This window comes from Acinonyx jubatus, chromosome E2, assembly GCF_027475565.1.
Source record: "Acinonyx jubatus isolate Ajub_Pintada_27869175 chromosome E2, VMU_Ajub_asm_v1.0, whole genome shotgun sequence".
Taxonomy (NCBI): domain Eukaryota; kingdom Metazoa; phylum Chordata; class Mammalia; order Carnivora; family Felidae; genus Acinonyx; species Acinonyx jubatus.
In genome coordinates, this window is record NC_069396.1 from 38,232,448 (window position 1) to 38,250,904 (window position 18,457).

The following is an 18,457-nucleotide window of genomic DNA, read 5'->3' on the forward strand; positions in this document are numbered from 1 at the left end:
TCCATCAAGCTGGAAGGCAGCCTTCTTCCTCTCCCCCTGCTGACATCCAGATGGACTGAAGCAGGTCACCAGCATCTGAATGGGAGCTGCTCTCGACCCAGTCAGTCTCTTGGTTCCCAGAGGGACCCTGCTGTGAGAGTGGTAATAGCAGGAATAGTGGCCAGTTAGTGAGGGCTTCCTGTGTGCTAAGGAAGGATCACGTGAGTATCAGCACTGCTGGATCACAGGTCAGTTATGCATCTTGGCCAAGGCCTGGCTGTGGATGAGCACAGAGCCAGAACACAGAGCAGACCCCAACTGGCCACCTCGGGCCCTGACCGCTGTGCTACTCCCCCCTGCTCCCCCTGTTCCCAGACACCTGCCCCCTCCATAGGGTCCTCAGAGCCGGGTCTCAGAAGAGACAGACTTAGTGGCCCCCAGAGCCTGTCAGTCCCTTCTCTCTTGTCCTTCTGCCCACGTACTAGGCCCTCTTGGAGCAGTCACCAAGCCCCCATCCTTCCAATCCACTCTCCCAGCTTGTCAGCTTGCCCACTCCAGGCCTCAACCCCTCTGTGGTGTGTAGGGGCCAGCAGCCCCATTCGGGGCCAGAGGGTAAATGGCAATATCGCCTTCCCATCCACCCCCACAGTCCTCAGGAACAGATGAGCAGCTAAACACCCCCATTGCACTGCAGGTCCCACAGGGCACCAGGCAGAGGCAGACACCTGTGGCCTCCAGAAGACGTCAGCTGCCTAAGGGGGACAGTGTGGGCCCGGGGGCACTCCAGCTGCCTCTCCACCACAGGCCACAGGCTCTGCTGGGCAGCAAGACTCCTGAAGCCCCAGGCAGCTTCCTGGAGTCTGCTTCTCTTCATGGAGTGGCCAGGCCCACTGCTAGTAAGACTCAGCGAGATCTCAGTGAGGCTTGGCCCACCAAAGGTAGTGTGCATCCAGCCTCAGTACCCTGCATCTCTGAACAGCCATGTAAATAAAACAGCCCTGCCTGCCCCCATGTTATGTGATGACCAGGTGGATCTTAGCAGATGGGAGAATGTACCTGCAGAGCTCTCACTCAAGGGGCCCAGGCATTCTGTGGGCTTACAGGGCCAACCCTGAGGCCCTCAAAGGCACCTCAGAGAGAGGCAGGGGCCTCCTCTGCAGAGGCTAAAGCTGAAGAGTGCTACACACCTTTCCTGCAGGGACCCCCCAGGCAGGACGTGCCTACCACAAACCTGGTGTGCCAGCTACAGGGCGTGCCTACCACAACCTGGGCAGCTAGCTCTGTGCTACGGGCCTCAGTGGCAGGGACAGGAACATATTGCACTTATGGAGTGTCATTCTCTGAGCACAAGAAGAAGCGAGGCTCACTCTTGGCTTGTGCCCCTTTCAGCCAGAGGAAGGGTGTCGGGCCCAGCAATTCCAAGAGCCCTTTGCCTCTAGGACTGGGCACATTGACTACTTGCTTCATGGGGCCCATGGCAGTCTGCATGGCGAGGGTAGCAGGCATTATCTTAACCACACCACCAGGTTACTCCTTGTGGGGAAACTGTGCGGGAAATTATTTGGCTACACTGCCCTTCTCTGTGTACAGAAATAAGGTAGGTGTAACTGGGCAGGTGCTGCAGGCTCACTCTGAGCCATGCTAGCATTGTCTCTGCTGGAAGAGGCCAGGAAGCAAGACGTGGGCCACAGGAATATGGATTTGGACAGGCAGTAGGGGGAAAAGTTCTAGGTGGAGGTGCAGGGTGAGCTGTGAGCAAAGACCTGGAAACAGAAATGCACTTGGTGGTTGGAGGCTTGCCTGGAGTGGAGCACAAGGAGCCCCTGGGAGCAGGATGGGAACAGGAGGGAGGGAACATGGGGGAGGGCTTTGATGCCAGGCTGGACAGTAGAAGAAGGCTTTAGAGAGAAGATGGGCCTTATGGGCTGAAACTCCCTCTGGAGAAGAGCAGAAAGACAGACAGACAGGGTGAGGGGGTGGCAGAAAGAGGCAGAAAGAAGGAGGCAGAAGAGAGAAACCAAGAAGAGAGACAGGTGTAAGCAGAGAAGGAAATGGTCCCCTGGGAATCCTCCAGACCCCCCCCCCCCCCCGACCATAGCGCTCACCTTCCCCTGAGCTCAGGACAAAGATGCTCTTCTTCAAGCCTTATCTGTCTGAGGATAGCAAGCCAAACACTCTTTCTCCTGGTCCGGGAAGTACTGGGGCTCCTGCCTGGGCCAGGATGCCGCTCTATGCAGGGCAGAGGTCAATGAGCAGCGTTCTGCTGGGGCCCTAGATGCCCTATATTATACCATGGCACAGGCCCTTCCAGACTGAGCTCCCACAGGCCTCATGTCTTCCAGCCCTGGGTCCAGGCCAGCTGCAAGGGGCCCAGTGCTCTGCACAGTGAGGCCTCTGGTATGAGCCCTGCCAGGGTTTAAGCACTTACTCCAGAGGTGGGAGGGAAAGGTCAGCTTTGACAATGGGACCATCTGCCTTATCACTTTCCAACTATGTGGATACTCCTCTGTAAACCATCTTCAATAACATTCCTGGATTACATGCCAAAAAGAGAGAAAACTTTGGACTCACAACCATGGGCATAAATGCCTAATTAAGCTCATTCTTTGAACCAAACCGTATTTGTGTGCATCTGTCGACTCTCCTTCATCTGAGACACTGCAGGGTGCTGGGATAGCATTAACAGGAGGACCGGAGGGTGGGAGGGAGACAGCTCCCCCTGGCAGACAGCCACCACCCCTCCCCCAGCACTTCCCTGTCCCTGAGCTGCCCTGGCTTAACTGCTGGATCTTAACAGCCACCAAATTCATCCATAGCCCTCTGTCCTGGACTTGCAGCCTCCACCTACCCCAGCCCCCAAAGGGCCTGGCAGGCACCTGCCTCTTGCTCTGCCTCCTCTGTTGCAGTGCCCACCAACAGTGGGTCCTGCCTTGTCTGGGAAGGTTCCTGATGCTGAGGCTTGTGTCCACTTCCTTTATGCAGGACCAGAGAAGGAAGACTTCCCCTTTCCGAGAACCTTCTTCAAAGCTGCTCACACCAGAGGCTGTGTTCTAAGGGGAGGGGACACGGTGAGCTAGGAGAGGATGTGTGTGGGCTCTGATCCCACCTCTGCTGTCATCTCACTAGATGACGGCAATAATCTCTCTCTGCCTTAGTTTCCCTATCCATACCCAGAGGGCTAAACCCAAGCCTCCCTGTGTCACCTGCAGGTCTATCTTCAGGGACCAGGTCACTCCCAGGAGCACCTGCCAACCTCTTCCAGGGACTGGCCTCAAATTATAAAAAAGGAGAATTGGGGGGTGTGGCCTGGCCGAAGGCAGCCAGCTGGTGACCGTCTCTGGGCCTCAGCTGACCTGACAATTCATCGGAGGAGGGCACAAAGCCCTAAACAAAACAGAGGCGACCCTATCATCTCCCTGCCCCACACTTGTTACCCAGGCCACAGGTGACCAGATCTCTAAAAGCCAGCCTCCCCAGCCCCACCTTACAACTCTCCCCAGAGTTCCCAGCTCCTGATACAATAGCCCCATAGACTGTTACAAGCTCCATGGGCCATGCTGCTTCTGGCCTGGCCTTCTCACATGTACCCCTCCCTTCTGGAAACACTGGGGTCTGGCTCATCACTGTTCAGGTCTGCGCTGTGGTGTCAGCCCCTCTGGACCCTCCCCTGCCCCCATGCATCCCCTCTCATCCCAGCACCTGTCACACAGAGCTGAAATTCCCCTGTGTCTTGCTTGTCTCTTCAGCTAGCCCATGGGCTCCTCTACAGCTGGGGCCTTAGCCATCCTCCTGACCACTGTGTCCCCAGCATCCAGTTCTGCGCTGACTTGGGCTGAGTGCTCTAGCATGAATGCGTGTGAATGAATGAACATTGGAACCATAGGACCCACAAATCTCGACCTTTCATACAACTAGATCCCAGAGAAAGCACACCCTCCCTGCTCTGGACCTCCTGCTCCCCCAGGCAGCACCCATAGCCCCCCGGAGTCTCCCAGGAGGCACCTCCCTAGGGAAGCATCAGCATCAGCTCCCCACTGTTTCTTTCACTTTGCTTCCTTCTTGCAAACCTGTTCAAATGTTTAAATTCTGTTTGGGGAACAATTGGCCCAACATATGGTCGAATCACATTTTGTCTTCTGATGAAAAAATACACAGAAAACTTGGAAACTGATGACTGACGAGGCTTTATCGTGTTTCTTTTTTTTTCTTTTGTTTAATAGTGCTTTTTATGAACATAAGCATGTCACAGATGAAAGGCTCTTAGCAACTGTCTGTCCCAACTCCTCATCATACTTAGGGGGAAACTGAAGTCCAAAGAGGGGACGAGACTGACCTGAGTTTTCTCAACATGAAATCCAGATCCCATGGCGATTGCTGCTTTCTTCTCAACAACCTCGAGGGGGCTGGACCTGACTCTCCTGGGGCCATTTTAGGGTTCCTGTACAGTTCCGATGTCTTCAGATTCTGTGGTTACAAGTGTTCCCATGTTGGGGGGCAGGAGACGATGGCAGGGTGGAGGGCAGGTGTGGGACCATATCTCTGTCTGGCAATAATGTAGCAGGCCAGGCTCCCACTTTACTGTCCTGTGATATCCAGAAGCCATGACCATCCACCCGCTAGTCCTGAAAAGTCCCAGATGGCACCCACCAGGGAAACACTAAAAACCCATTGGGAAGCCGGAGAACCTGCCGCTGCGGCACTGTGTGAGACCCCACTCCCCCCCTCCTCTGTGACCCTGCTTCCCTGGGTTGCCTCTCAAGCAGTGCCGTTCTGGCCCCCGAAGGCCCCCATGTGGGCATAGCCTGAGTGCACTAAAGGTGTCTGGGGTTGTTTGTTGAATGTCAGTCGCCTCCCTGGTACAGTATCAAATGTCTCGAGTAGGAATAGTTCTTGCTTCGCTGGCCTTACTGCCTGTGCCCCGGACACAGCGGCGGCATGTCCTCGGTCTCTGCACGATGGGTGCCTACTGATGGCTCACAGCCAGCACAGCGCTGCACAGCTTGTCAGGCTCTCTGCGTCGTGCAGGATACTGTTTCCCTCGCATTACCCCAGGTGAGTGTGGTCGGTGTTGCTGCTGCCCCCACTGTATGAATGAGAGGGCGGAGTCTCTGAGAAGGAAGGAGACACATCCAAGGCCACTGGGTCATAAGAGGGCAGGGCCAGGACCCGCAAAGCCCCACTCTCTGCAGCATAAGCCCAGGAGCTTGGATGTGCTCCCCTCCGAGGAGGGCAGGTTCCTGTAGACATGCTTGGAGGACATCCCTGGCCTTGAGGTGAAGGTGGTTCTGTCCCTTTGTCCTGGGGGTGTTGGGGTCCCTGGTTGCTGTGCTCACTGCCACACTTCAGTAGGGTGGGTGTGGGGCCAAAAGTGGGCCCTCCAAGCACCATCCCCTGCCAGGAGGCCACGTTGAGATACCTCAGCCCACATTTTGAAGGTCTGGCTGTGAAACCAAAGGGAGGGCTCCACGTGGGGACCAGCCCAAGGCAGGAGGCAAGACCAGAGGGAAAGGAAATGGGCAGGGAGAGAACGAGGGCCTGTCCCACCCTGAGGCCTGGGCCTGCTCTTTCTCATGCTGCAAAGGCCCCACCACATGGCTTGGCTGTGGGCCTGGCAGATGTGCCTTCTGTGGGCACCGAAGCCTGGACACCCGTCACCCCAGAAGCCGTGCTGCAGACAGCACAGGCTGAGCCTGCAGCTGACAGGACACAGCCCCAACAATACTGACCAGCTGGGGGACCATGGCTAATTAGTTTCTAATTAAGAAGAAATACATGTCTGACCTTCTTTCCTGAGTTGCTCCCCCCTGCAGGGCCTGGCCAGTGGCAGTTTCATGCATCCAGAGGCTCACAGGCTCACTGTCGGAGGACAGGGCCTCCTGGCTGGAGGCGGGTCGGTATCTGTGCAGGGGCCTTTCCAGGGTACCTTTCCAGGGGCCAGGACCTTGTGGATGAACATCACTGCGTGTAAGGGGGTGCGAGTTTGGGGGGCTCCTGCTGCTATGAGAGGATGATTGTTTGCTGTAACCAACCCTGCGGCCACCAGAAAGCCAGGACACTGCCTCCAACTGTGGGAGCACACGGGGAAGAGAAGCACAGTCCAGGCATGGGGCCTGGGAACATGCAGGATGGAAAGCTTCCCAGGAGAAGGACGCCTAACATCTGGGTCATAAAGGATGAGTAGGAGTTTGCCTCCAAGGGCAGGCAGGCTGAGAAGTATTCCAGACAGAAAAAAACAAACAAACAAACAAACAAAAACAGCCTTGTACAGAGTCACAAAGCTCAGAACCGTTCAAACCCAGGTCTTTCTGATTTTAAAGCCGGTGCTCTTACACTCTGTTCTTTGCTACTCTGTGTGAGGAGCCTTGAATGTCATGCCAAGGCTCGCAGAAGGGCCAAGGAAGGGAGGCACATGTTCAGATGTGTTTGTGGGGAAGCTCTGCCAAGAGAATGTTGAATGAAAGGGGAAATTTGATAAATATTTCCGAGAGAGAATCCACAAAATTCAGTCCAATCTGAGCAATTGGACATTGGGCAAGTCGTCTCACCTTTCTAAACCTGAGTTTTGTCATTCATGTAAAATGCATCACAGGGATATCTGATGTCCCCCTCCCCTGCCCACCTGCAGGGTCTCAGGAGGAGCCAAAGGACGTCTGGGGCTAACTGCCTGACCTAGGGCTTCTGCACGCCCTGTACTAGCCATGTGCCCGTGGGCAAGTTACCTGTCACGTGTCTCCCTAAGCCAGAGGTCTGCCATCCAGAAGATGAGCCTCCTGAGCTGTCGTGAGATCAGGGTGACAAGGTCCATGTGTATTGGTCAGCACGGAGTCTGGCAGAGCGTGAACCCTCAGTGAGGGCCCCAGCTTGCAGAATAGTACACAAACCACATAAGCATCCACAGCATCCATGAGAAGATAGAAAGAAGCATCCGAATAGCAATGAGTGGTGTTAGGAATGAGGATTTAGAGGGCGGAGTAAAACACACTGTGTGTTACTAAGATATCAAATCATATTTATAATATTTAATAATTTAAAACTACTGTTTATGAAGTTATGTGCTATAAGTAATGACGGTCATAGAAAAGCTTGGATCCTGAACAGCTGGGGTTTAGAGCTTTCAGACACCAGGAAACACCTGGGAACATCAAGGGGTCTCCTCCCCTTCAGAAGGACAGTTCTTGGTGCTCTCTGGAGCTGACACCTTCAGAAGGTTGCAATGTTGTAAAGCCTCTACCTGGCTTTCTTTGGATCCTGTCCCCAGTCCAGAAAACAGCACAAAAAAGAAATGGCTGCTGTGGGCTCATCATGCGCCAGACCCCGCAGTGAGCTCTCTATGTGGACTGTGCCATCTGATCTTCCTGCACCCCAGATGAAGATATCACATGGCCCCACCTCAGTGCTCAGGGTCTGGACACCGTGGCACCTTCCTGATGCTTAATTCCCCAACCTGTCAAGAGAGGCCAGCTCACCATGCCATAAGTGCAGTGGACTCTGTCCCAAGTCTCTCTCAGAAACCCGGGAGCATCAGCCTCACACTCTCCCTCTCCCCACCAGGCTGTGCCACACAAGAGGAAACACCCAGACCTGGCTCTCAGAAAGAATGCCAGTCTTGGCTCTTAGGAACAGAGGAGAGTAGACAGGGGTGGCCCCAGCCCAAGGGTAAGTGGGGTTTGAGAAGATAGGGGGGGCCACAGCAAAGGTTTGGGGCATGCAGAGGCATCAGGAGGACCTGGCAGTCCACACTCAGGGACCAGAGAGGACCAACCTTGAATGCCACACTGATGATGGACATTATCCATGGAAGGTTGGAAACAGAACATGACAAGAAAAGAGCTAAAAATTGAGGAAAATTAATGTGGCCATGGTTTAGTCAGATAATTATTGGGTAGGCCAGGAAAAGACTGGGGAAAGAGATTTCTAAATTCAATCCTTGGGGTCTAAAATAAAAATTATCTTCTGGGGCCACTGAGTTAAAAAAAAACTAAGGCTCCACTCCTGGCCACTCAGAACTCCAGGAAAATTCTGGGAAGTGCAAAGCCTATGGTAGAGTCACCCCTTTTTCCATCCTTCAAGCCAAGAGCCAGGTTGGGTGACTGGCCACGGTGGCTGTCTAGGTGAGAAGCAATGAGAAGAGCTTTCAAAGACACGACACATGGGCATTCAGGGATGCACCAACTCACACACTCACACAAGCACACACACTCGCACAGGAGCCTAGGGGTGGTGTGCAGTGTCTGAGACAACAAAGAGACAACAAAGAGACGTCGTGAAATGCAGCCAGCAGATGGGAGCCCACTGAAATGTCAGCCAGAAGAAATAGCCCACGTCAGAAAAACAAAATTCCAGTTTAGCAAAATTCTTGCCTCCTTCCTCCCTCCTCAGAGAGAAAAAAAAAAAAAAACCCGTGGAGGGCCCTGGAACTTTGGCAATCCAAAATGAATTATTTATTCAGGACCACCACACCATCGTGCATGTTAAGTACAAAAAGGAAAAATGCTTTCAGATTTGAAAATGGGGTTGCAGTCACAGATGGTGCCTGAACATGCATAAATTCGGTTGCTGCGTGAACAGATGGAAACTTGAAGGAAAAAAATAAAAAAACTTTAGCATTCATCTGCCAGACCACTGCCAGGCTGGAGAAAGGGGAGTTTATCACTTGACTGGGAGGGCCTCGGTCTTCCGATCTGTGGGATGGGGGTAAAAAATTGTGTCAAGTTCAATGGTCAGGCTAAGTGGAATCTGACTCTTGGCTCTGCCATATACTAGCTGGGGGAACGTGGGATTGTTGCTTAAGCTCTCTGAGCCCTAGCTCCTCATCTAACAAGGGGATAGTGAGGATGACCTCCCAGGTCTGCTGTGAGAATCATCCGCTATGAGACATCTCCCTTCCAGAAGACTTCCAGGGTCTGCAAAGACTGTGCCATGTGTGGGAAGAAGGGCAGTTCAAATGGAAGGTTCTGTCTCCACTGCCCGAAGATCCTCATTCAGGAAGCAAGTCCATCCTAAGTTCTGCCCCGAAGCAGGCGTCCACCTATGGGGGGTCGATTGCAAAAGTGGCCGCATTCCCTCACCCCTCCCTGTGTGCAGGGCCCTTGCCATGTGACCCACCAAGAGGTGAAGTTTCCTAGTCCAGCTCACCCTTAAGACTTTGGCCAGTAGCACGCCATGGAAGTGGCAGCATTCCCGCCAAGGCCAGATTCCCACTCTCTTCTGCTCCTCTGCTTTCTCCAGGAAGAACAGCCTTGGGCTACCCAGCTGGAGGACACCTGAGGAGCAGAGCCAAGTTGGCCCTGTGGTCCTAGCTGAGGGCCTGGATGTGGAAGAAGATCAAAGCTGAAGATCAATAAAGGCACCTCGAGAACCTGCAAGTGACCACAGGCCACTGAGTGAGCCCTGCCAAGCCCAGCTTAGGTCAGCGGGACCGCCTGGCCTGCCCACTGGGCAAGGACAAGCATACATGCTCAGAACTGCATGTCAGAGCTGCCAGGTGGGTGCTAGTTAGGCAGCGGGTTTGCAGCAATAGTCATTGACCTGCCCCTTTCAGCTGCGTCACTCCAAACCAACCTCCTTGCTCTGCAGACGGTGGGGAGGGGGAGGGTCTCGGTACAAATCCAGAACTGTGATTCAAAACTCACAAACTGTCAATCCGGAGGCAAGGAGCTCCCTGTCCCACAGGCCATGCTGCCAGCCCCACAGCAAAAGGCCAAGTCACCAGTCACTTGAAAGCCCCTTTGCTGGCCCAGCTGGCTTCCCCAGTGAATGGCAGAGATGCTGACCAGCCTCAGCACAAGGAAAGAGCAACAAGTGGAGACTTCCTGGCCCTTAGCTGCTAGCCCAGCACCACAAAGAGGGCAGCCCCAGCCCCCTATAGGCACCCACAGATGGAGGGAAGCCTGAGGGTCTGGCCCCAGTCATGGCTAGAGAGACGCCGGAGCTGGGCAGGAAGGCTGGCACCAGCAGCGTCCCCCACAGCCTGCTGATACTCTCCAGGGAAACTCTCTCACTAACCACCCCCACATGGCCTTCCTGGTAGACACACTCTGGATAATTGTAGCTCTGGGGACCTAGCAGGCTCATAGCGGATGTTAAAGAAACAAAATACCCAATGACACTTGTTAAAGATGGTAGGACAGACTTTATTCAGGGCCATAGAGATAGGTGTAGGGACCACCGCAGTGGGGTCTTGCAGTGAGGAAGAGAGATCACGCTCCAGTTCTGAATACAGCACAGGCAAATGGGAATTTATAGCCAAAGAGCAGGTCAGTGGATGAACAGTCACTAAGAGGAAACATCGGGGGTGGGAGATTCTGGCTAAATGTACCTAACAAGATTCTTGCTGCAGACAGGCCAGTGTGATGAGACATCACCTGGGGGGTGGGCAGTGGGTGGACACAGGAAGACCTGATCAGGTATCAAGGGTAAGGGGTTCTTGCCAAAACTGGATTTTACAAGGAAATGCACTGGTGGGGCTAGGAGAAGATTCAGGAGTCTGAAATAACTCTGCAATAACTCATAACTCTGTAATTTATGTAGAGTCCCATTCGTTAGAACCACTCATGTAGGGCAGTTTTTCAGGTGCAGTTACCTCTGTCTGGGATGACTTTCCCCTAGATTTCCATCCCACAAACTCCTACTCATCCTTCAAGACCTGACTCATATGACACCTCTTCCGCGAAGGCTCCCTTGGTTTCTCTGGGCAGAGCTAATGACACTATATTCCGGGATTTCTGAAATTTGGGCTGTGTATCTCCACAGTTGCTGACCACAGGTCAGAAAACTATGGCTCACAGGCCAAAACCAACCCGTCCCTCGTTCTGGCAAATACAGTTTTATTAGAACACACCATGCCCATTTGTTTACATACTGTCTATAGCTGCTCTCCTGCTACCCTAGTGACAGAGACTATATGGCCCATGGAGACAAAATATTTACTATCTGGTCCTTTACAGAAAATGTTTGCTGACCCTTGATTCAGACTATGAGCATCTTAAGAGCTAGGACAGGGACAGGAGCTGTTTGCCTCCATCCTGAAGCACTAACCTAAAGCCTGGTCTACAGAAGTTTGAATAAATGAATGAGTGAATGAATGAGCAAATGGAGATGTGATGCACGTATCACAAACAAAGCCTATGTTTGCAATGTCATGCATGTTCCCAGGTTCCCAGAGGGCCCAGTGGAACTTTCCACTGACCCCACAGGTCAATGTGTGCTACTAAGAAGAGAGTTCCGGGTTTCGAGAAGTGCAGGCAACCGTGACATGTTGGATATGGCCCTCCCCCCTCCCTCAGCCAGTGTGGGAGCAGCCAGCCGCAGACGGGAATGGCTGCCAGCACCTGCCTCCAAGCCCTCTGCATCTCTGCTCTCTGTTCTGGGGCCTTCTGCTCCTGTGCCCTGCAGCGCCTGGGAAAACTCACAGCCACTCTGATGCATGCCCCCGCTAGGATGTGCAGGGGAGCTAACACCCCTGGCAACGCCTGACCAATGGAAGAGGAGAGCCAGCACTTAAATTCTTCCCTCCTCTTGCACACGTGTTCTGCACATGGCTTCAGAGGGCTCCCAGGAGACGAGAGTGCCAGTTGTCCACACTGGCTTCACCTTTGTCAGTGGGCCACTCCTGCTCTGCAGGATCACGTCCCCAGAATAAACCACCTGCACACAAGCCATCAGTGTTGACCATGAGGTTAAATAGCCCTGCCCTTGCTGTGGTGGGACTGATAATCATGACCTTCAGTGCATGTAATGCCTCATAAGTCCCCATAGGGGACATAGGGTGCATCCATTTCCTGAGATTGTGCAGGTATAAAACGCCACTTGCTTGGTGGCTTTAAACTACAGAAATTTATTCTCTTGCAGTTTTGAAGGCCAGAGGTCCAAAATCAAGGTGTCTGCAGGGCAGCCCTCCCTCTGAAGGCTGTAAGGGAGGATCTTTCCTTGCATCTTCCAGCTTCTGAGGGCTGGCTCGGTGTTGCCTGGCTCATGGCAGCATGACCCCAGTCTGCCTGTCTTCACATGGCCTTGCCTGTCCTCTTAAGACACCGTCACTAGATTTCGGGCGTGTTGGCTCTAAAGAGAGAGAGACTCTAACTCTCCAACTAACCCACTGGGGGACTTTCAGGGCCATCTTCCCCTGGCCAGATGCTGGTACCCTGTCACTTGGCTTCGGTGTCTTCTTGGAGTTTAATTTGTCAGCAGGTAATGAAATTGTTCATGAACTTTTTCAAATCTCCTCTGCTGGACAGGGAGACCCCAGGCCATAGGCACTGGGCCTTTCACGGCTCTAAAACCTCCATGTCAGGGGCCAGGAACTTTGAGCAAACCACTTCTGAAGGAGCAAGTGACCAAACCTGTACACGAGCCCTCCTCCGCATCTGGCCCTCCCCAACCCTGAACTTCCTTTGCAGGCTTTCCCGATTTCTCTGGTCTCCAAAGAGGGGATCCTCACCCCAACAGATGGAGAAGGCAAAGTTGGGAGCCCCAAGACTCCCCACAGGGTTTCCTTGGGGAAAGGGGGGGGTGTCTGGTCCTCCCCTGATCTTCCTCCAACTACTGTGATCAGTACAGGGTCTCATATACAGTAGGAGCTTAGTATGGACTTGCTGAATCATCAAAATGTGGCCTGCTGCTAGATTTTCTAAGCTCTGCCTCAGGAAGCAGCCAAAACTGGGGCTGCTGGCCACCCTCACGGAAGAGACTCTGAGTCAGAGAAAATGAGGCATTTTTGTTTGATTGGATTTCTACTCCTGGCTCAGCCTGCAAACGGTAAACATTTAACTTCTTGTTCCACAATTACATTAAAAGGTAGATAAACCCCTGTAGGCCTTCACTTGGCCTTTTGGTTCTAATGGCCCTTTATCCTCTCTCTGTCTCTCTCACGTGTTCTGGGGCAGGCAGGGGAAGGCCAGGTGGGGCCCTGGCCACCTGCTCTCTCTGGCAGAGCACCCAGCTCTGGGCCAGAGAACACCCCGCATGAGGCAGGGCAGCAGGGCTGCTCCCTTGGCCTCCTGGGCTCAAGCTCTGGCTGGACCCTGACTTGCAGGACATCTCAGGACCTTGGGCACATTCAGCGCTCTGCAGTTACAAAGGGGACACATGGTGAGCAGCTTCTCCTAGACTTCTTTGTAAAAGGCCCAGCCCACACTAGCCAATAAAGGAGGAGACAGGAAGCAAGGTTCCATCTGCCCCTGCAAGGGCCAGTGAGTGGCATCCTGCTGTGACATTTTTGTCCCTCCCTGGTGAGCAGCAGAGGGGGCTGTGGAACACAGCCTGGAATCCTCTCACTGGGGACAGGACTGTCTCTGAGGTCAGCCAGACTTGGGGGAAGCTTGAGCCACCACAGAGGAGAGAGACATGGGCTGTAAAGTCAGAACATCCACTTTCTGAGTCCCACTTGGGTCATTACTGGCTGTGTGACCTCAGCCCAGCTTTCACCCTCTCTGGGCCTCACCCCCTAGCCAAGAGAGAAGCACAGCAAGATCAGATCTGTGGCCACACTGAGTCACTTCCCTGCTACCAGTGGCTGATTCCTGGGAAACAATCATAGTTTTTAGCACATCCCCTGCCCCGGGAGAGGCTGTGGAACTGGAGGCCATTGTAGCCTGCTAGGCTGCTGGGCCAGCTCAGAGCCTTCCACTCCCCACCCATTCGTCACCACTCCAGACCTTGTTTCTCTCTCCACAAAGGAATGTCTAGTGTCCCCACCCCGTGGACCCTCTCTTCCCAGCACCTCCCACAGCCTCTCCCTCCTCCCATCATGTATCCGGCCTTTCCTGGCTAGTGCAAAGCCAGAGACAGCCAGACTCCCCCTGCCAGGGTGTGGCGGTCAGGGGTGTGCAGCCATGGCCATGTGTGCCCAAGACTACACATGGCTCTGTGTGCCTGCGCACTCCTAAGGTACGCACACACCTGGGGAGGCAAATATCATCTCATTGGCCCTGCACTGCTCCCTTGGTCTGGAAGTTACCTGCCACTCCAAACAAGGGGTTCACTTTGGGTCTTTTCGCCAGCATGCCTGGAAGCCCTGTGACCTGAGCGAAACCAATCAGGCTCCCACCCTAAGACTTTTGCCACTGGAATTAGAGAAGACAGGTCACTCCTTCGAGCTTGTGACCAGGAGCTCTCAAGAGGCGCTGTGCACTAAGACAGCTGAGCCAGCAGGCCTGAAGGAGGAGGGGAAGGGGAGCAGCCCCCAGATCTTGCACCTAAGCTTGTTTGCATCGGGCTCTGCCACCATTAGGGTACCCAGGTTGCCCCCTGACACCTTCTGCCCAACAGCACAGTGGGGAGGGGCCTGGGGCCAGGGAGCTAGGGGCTGATCTCACAGGAAACTTCAGACAACATTTTCCATCTCAGGCACAGTTTAGTACAGCACCTCGCACGTGCTGACAGCTTGGCCTGGGAAGCTATTATCCTAGTTCCTCAACTCCCATTTACTCTGACTCTAAAGTCCCCATCAGGAGCTGGCAGTTCCCATGGGCCAGTGCTTCCTCTTCCCCAAATAAAGAGCCAAGACTCTGAGCTAGTGCCTTTTCCTTTTAACTGAAATACCCATGGGAATACTACAAATCTATCCCTACTCTGATAGCCCCACCAATATGCATGCACATGCACTGTCCCACACGCTCATATGCACACATGCCCACATGCTCACACACACGTACATGTATGCTGTAATGCATGCACATATACTCACACGTGTGCACTCTGACACACGTGCCCATGTGCACGTTTGCACACGCGTACAGACTCATATGCATATGTGCTTGCATGTACAGGTTCATATACACATGCTGACATGTGTGCATACCCAATGCATGCTCTCACACATGCACACATGCTTTCTCTACACACTCACACACACATGCTCACACCAGCACACACACATGCTTTCACACATGGACACACACTCTCACATGTGTGCGTAGACATACGTGCACTCATACTCACATGCACACACGCATACACTCAAATACACACATCTCACCCCCCCCCACTCTCTTCTCCACTCAGAACACATGAGCTATCTTTTCAGCCCAGTAAACCCACTTTACTTCCCCAGATGGAGGGGGTGGACATGATCACAGTGAGACCTTATATGCCAAGTCTCAGCCCTGGAGCCAGTTTTTATGACTGAGTTATAAACCTCTGTAGCGGAGGTTTGGTGCTAGACGTGCAGTCAAGCTCAGAGAAAGAGAGGCCAGTGGGGCCATGACGGAGGAGGCTGTGCACCGGAGAGCTAGGGCTTGGGGCACTGGCCAGCCCATAACTCAGGACCCCCAGTGCTGGGCAATTATGAATATCAGCCGCATGCTTTTCTATCCCTCATATAAAAACCACCACTTAGTCTTCCAACATCTGGGCTCTTTCCTCTCAAACGGATAGAATTTCCATCCTATAATGTGCAGATTTTGTTCTCTGCTTGCATGCTCCGAAAGCACAAAACAACCCACAGACACTGGCTTTCTCCATCACAGGGGCTACTGCTCCCCTTCACCCCGCCTTTATTTTTTTTAACCAGTTTTTTTTTTTAATCAAATCATGACATTTCTGGTTCTTCCCACTCCCTCCAGAAGTGCTGGATTTGCCCAGAAGATGGAAGCAGGAAGCCTTTCTCCCACTCGTGAAGGGAGGCAGGGGCACTCTGGCCCCCTCGAACTCTGACTTTGTGGCCAGGAATGAGACATCAGAGCAAGGAAAGGTGCAGGGTGTGGCTGGCATACCTGTCCTCAGATCTGGGTTCTGGGGAGGACAGAGCTCTCCTGGTGGCCTCCCTCTGAGGTGGGCAGGGCAAGAGGCAGAGTTCTGGCTGACCCAGCAGCTAGCACATCCAAGGACGGGTGGGAGATGCAATATGTAGCTGAAGGCCTGGCAAAGCACCGCTAGAGAGCTACTCTGTTGGGTTAAGCAGTTCCTTTTTGACTCTACTTTTTAATGTTTCCGGGGAAGGCAGAGATGTGACATCCTGGCACTTTGCTGGGGCTGATCAGAGCAGCAACTGAAATCAGTGTGGATGGGAGGACCCCTGAGCAGTGCAAGAACAGGACTGGGAATTGAGGGGTCACCTGTTCAGACAGCAGTGGCCACTCATAGAGGTCTCCTCGAGGCCCTGGCCACAGCTTAGCCTCCTGGACCAGGGCGTGTCAACCCCCATCCCTTGATGGAGTGATGAGGGAACCGATCCTTGCAGGGCCAGCCAGACAGGGCCCAAGCTGATCCCCACAGGAGAGGTCCTACTGCCCCAGGCCCTTCCAGCAACCTGTCTCCAGGGGCACACACCATCCCCATAGCTGCAGGGCCAGGAAGGCACTTCCACAGGAAGACTTTCAGACTGGCGCATGGGCCCTGCTGCCACCCTGCCCACAATTAGCCCCACGTTCTTCTAGGCCAGGGGTCACAGACCAGCAGTGCTGATCCAGATCCAGCCCAAGGAGGGGTTTTGTCCTGTGTATTGTAATTTAACTTTATTTATTTATCCTGAGAGAGAGAGTGCAAGCAGGGGAGGGGCAGAAGGGGGGGTGGGAAGAGAGAGAGAATCCTAAGCAGGCTCCTCACCACCGGCACAGAGCCCAATGGGGGGCTTGAACTCATGAACCGTGAGATCATGACCTGAGCCGAAATCAACAGTCGGACCCTTAACCGACTGGGCCACCCAGGTGCCCCCTGCGTATTATATTCTTAAATATTGGAATTAGTTTCCAACTTTTTAGGATTGGGTTTTCACACACACACACACACACACACACACACACACACACACACACTTACTGCCCCTGTGATGTGACTTTTTATGGTGTGGAGACCACTTTTTATCGTGGTTTCATGCATGATTCTGAGCTCCAAAAGCAGACGCCTCATGGACCTCATGCACACTGCCCCAACAGGTCTGCCACAGGGCTCCCCAGTGTTTACAGGGACCCCAGCCTCATGACCCCATGGCTTGAGAAGGGGACAGCTGGTCTGGGGCTGGCACCACTGCCAGTCTGCTCTGGAAGTGACACACACCTGAGGAAGCTCACACACACACTGCATGCTGTCTGCACCCCAGCCACCTGCCTGGAGCACCGTTCCATCACATCCTACACCTGCTACCCTGCAGCCTGTCTCCCAGGAAGCCTGCAAGGCCTCCCGCTCCCTCCTCCTCTGCTAACACGAGGAGGCCTTGCTAGGTGCTTACTTTTACCCTTGTTTTCTAAGTTAATCTTTCAACACCGCAGGAGCAGACACTTTCATGACCCCCATTTAACAGGGCCTCCAAGAGATGCACACCTGAGCCAGGCTCACACAGCTGGCAGGTGACAGGGCCAACATTTGAACTCAGCCCCAAGAGCAAGCTCCCCTCCCTGCACCACACAACCTCCTCCTGGCCAGTGTGCCTGTCCTTCCCTTTCCTTGTGTCCCCGCACATGGGCCCACTCTCCCCCACCTGATGGGACGTGGCCACAATCATCGCCAGCAGCACCCTCCCAGCCCCTCTGCGGCCAAGATCCTGCCCAGGTGCGTGTCCTGTGTGACCAACCTCGGGCCTCACCTATTCTGAGGACTGAGCCATCATCATCCCACTTTGCCCAGCTGTGGGGAGTGGGCATGGCCCTAGCGTCTGATAAGCCCCTGCCCCAGACCTCTCTTCAGTGCTAAGCCTCTCTGCCTCCCCCTCCTCCAAGGTGGTGGGCCTTGGGAACATGGTCACCCTGGTTACCTACAGTGAGGGTAGGGCACCGACGTCCACGCAGGACGCACATCTCAGCTTTTGGACAAACCTGCACTGCGACTGCTTCAGACACTGCAGGACGGAACACAGTCACAGGAAGCCAATCTAGCCACAAGAAGCTGGGACAACCTGCCCCTGAGAAGCGCACCGGGGAATGTCAGCTAGAGGGTCGCCCTGCAAATCAGAAGCGTTTCTGTGCCTGGAACCCCACTCCCTCCTTCCAGGCCTGGACCTCTGGCTCTTCACAGAGACTTCCTGCCACCTGAAAAATGCTTTTGAGAGGAGTGACACCATATATATATGGCATCATATGTGCACATATATTTTAAGAAGAAGGTTAATTGTTGCAAAGTGTATATTCAGAATAAGATTGAAAATATATTACCCCAATCAAAAATCCTGTGAAAAGATATTACTCTTTCCTTTGAATGGAAGAACATCTAGGCTTAGAAAGATCTCAGACTCCAGTGCCCTCCCAGAGGTTGGTCAAGCTCTGTAAATGATGGCTGCAGGGCGCTATCGTGTTGACAGTAGGGAGCAGTGAGGTCTGCATACTTGACAAAAGTCTGTGATGACAGTCGTGTTAGCAGTGCCCCTAGAGGAGGGCTGTAGGCTATTTATGGTGACATCACTAGAGAAATAAGCATATATCACAGGCTCTTAATTTCCAGAAATGTGGCTACTGTGGCAAATACTCCTCAAAGAATGGTCACGGAAAGATGGTGTCTTAGAGATGAGAGGAGGCATTGGCACCTGGGCCTCACACACACCTGCGGA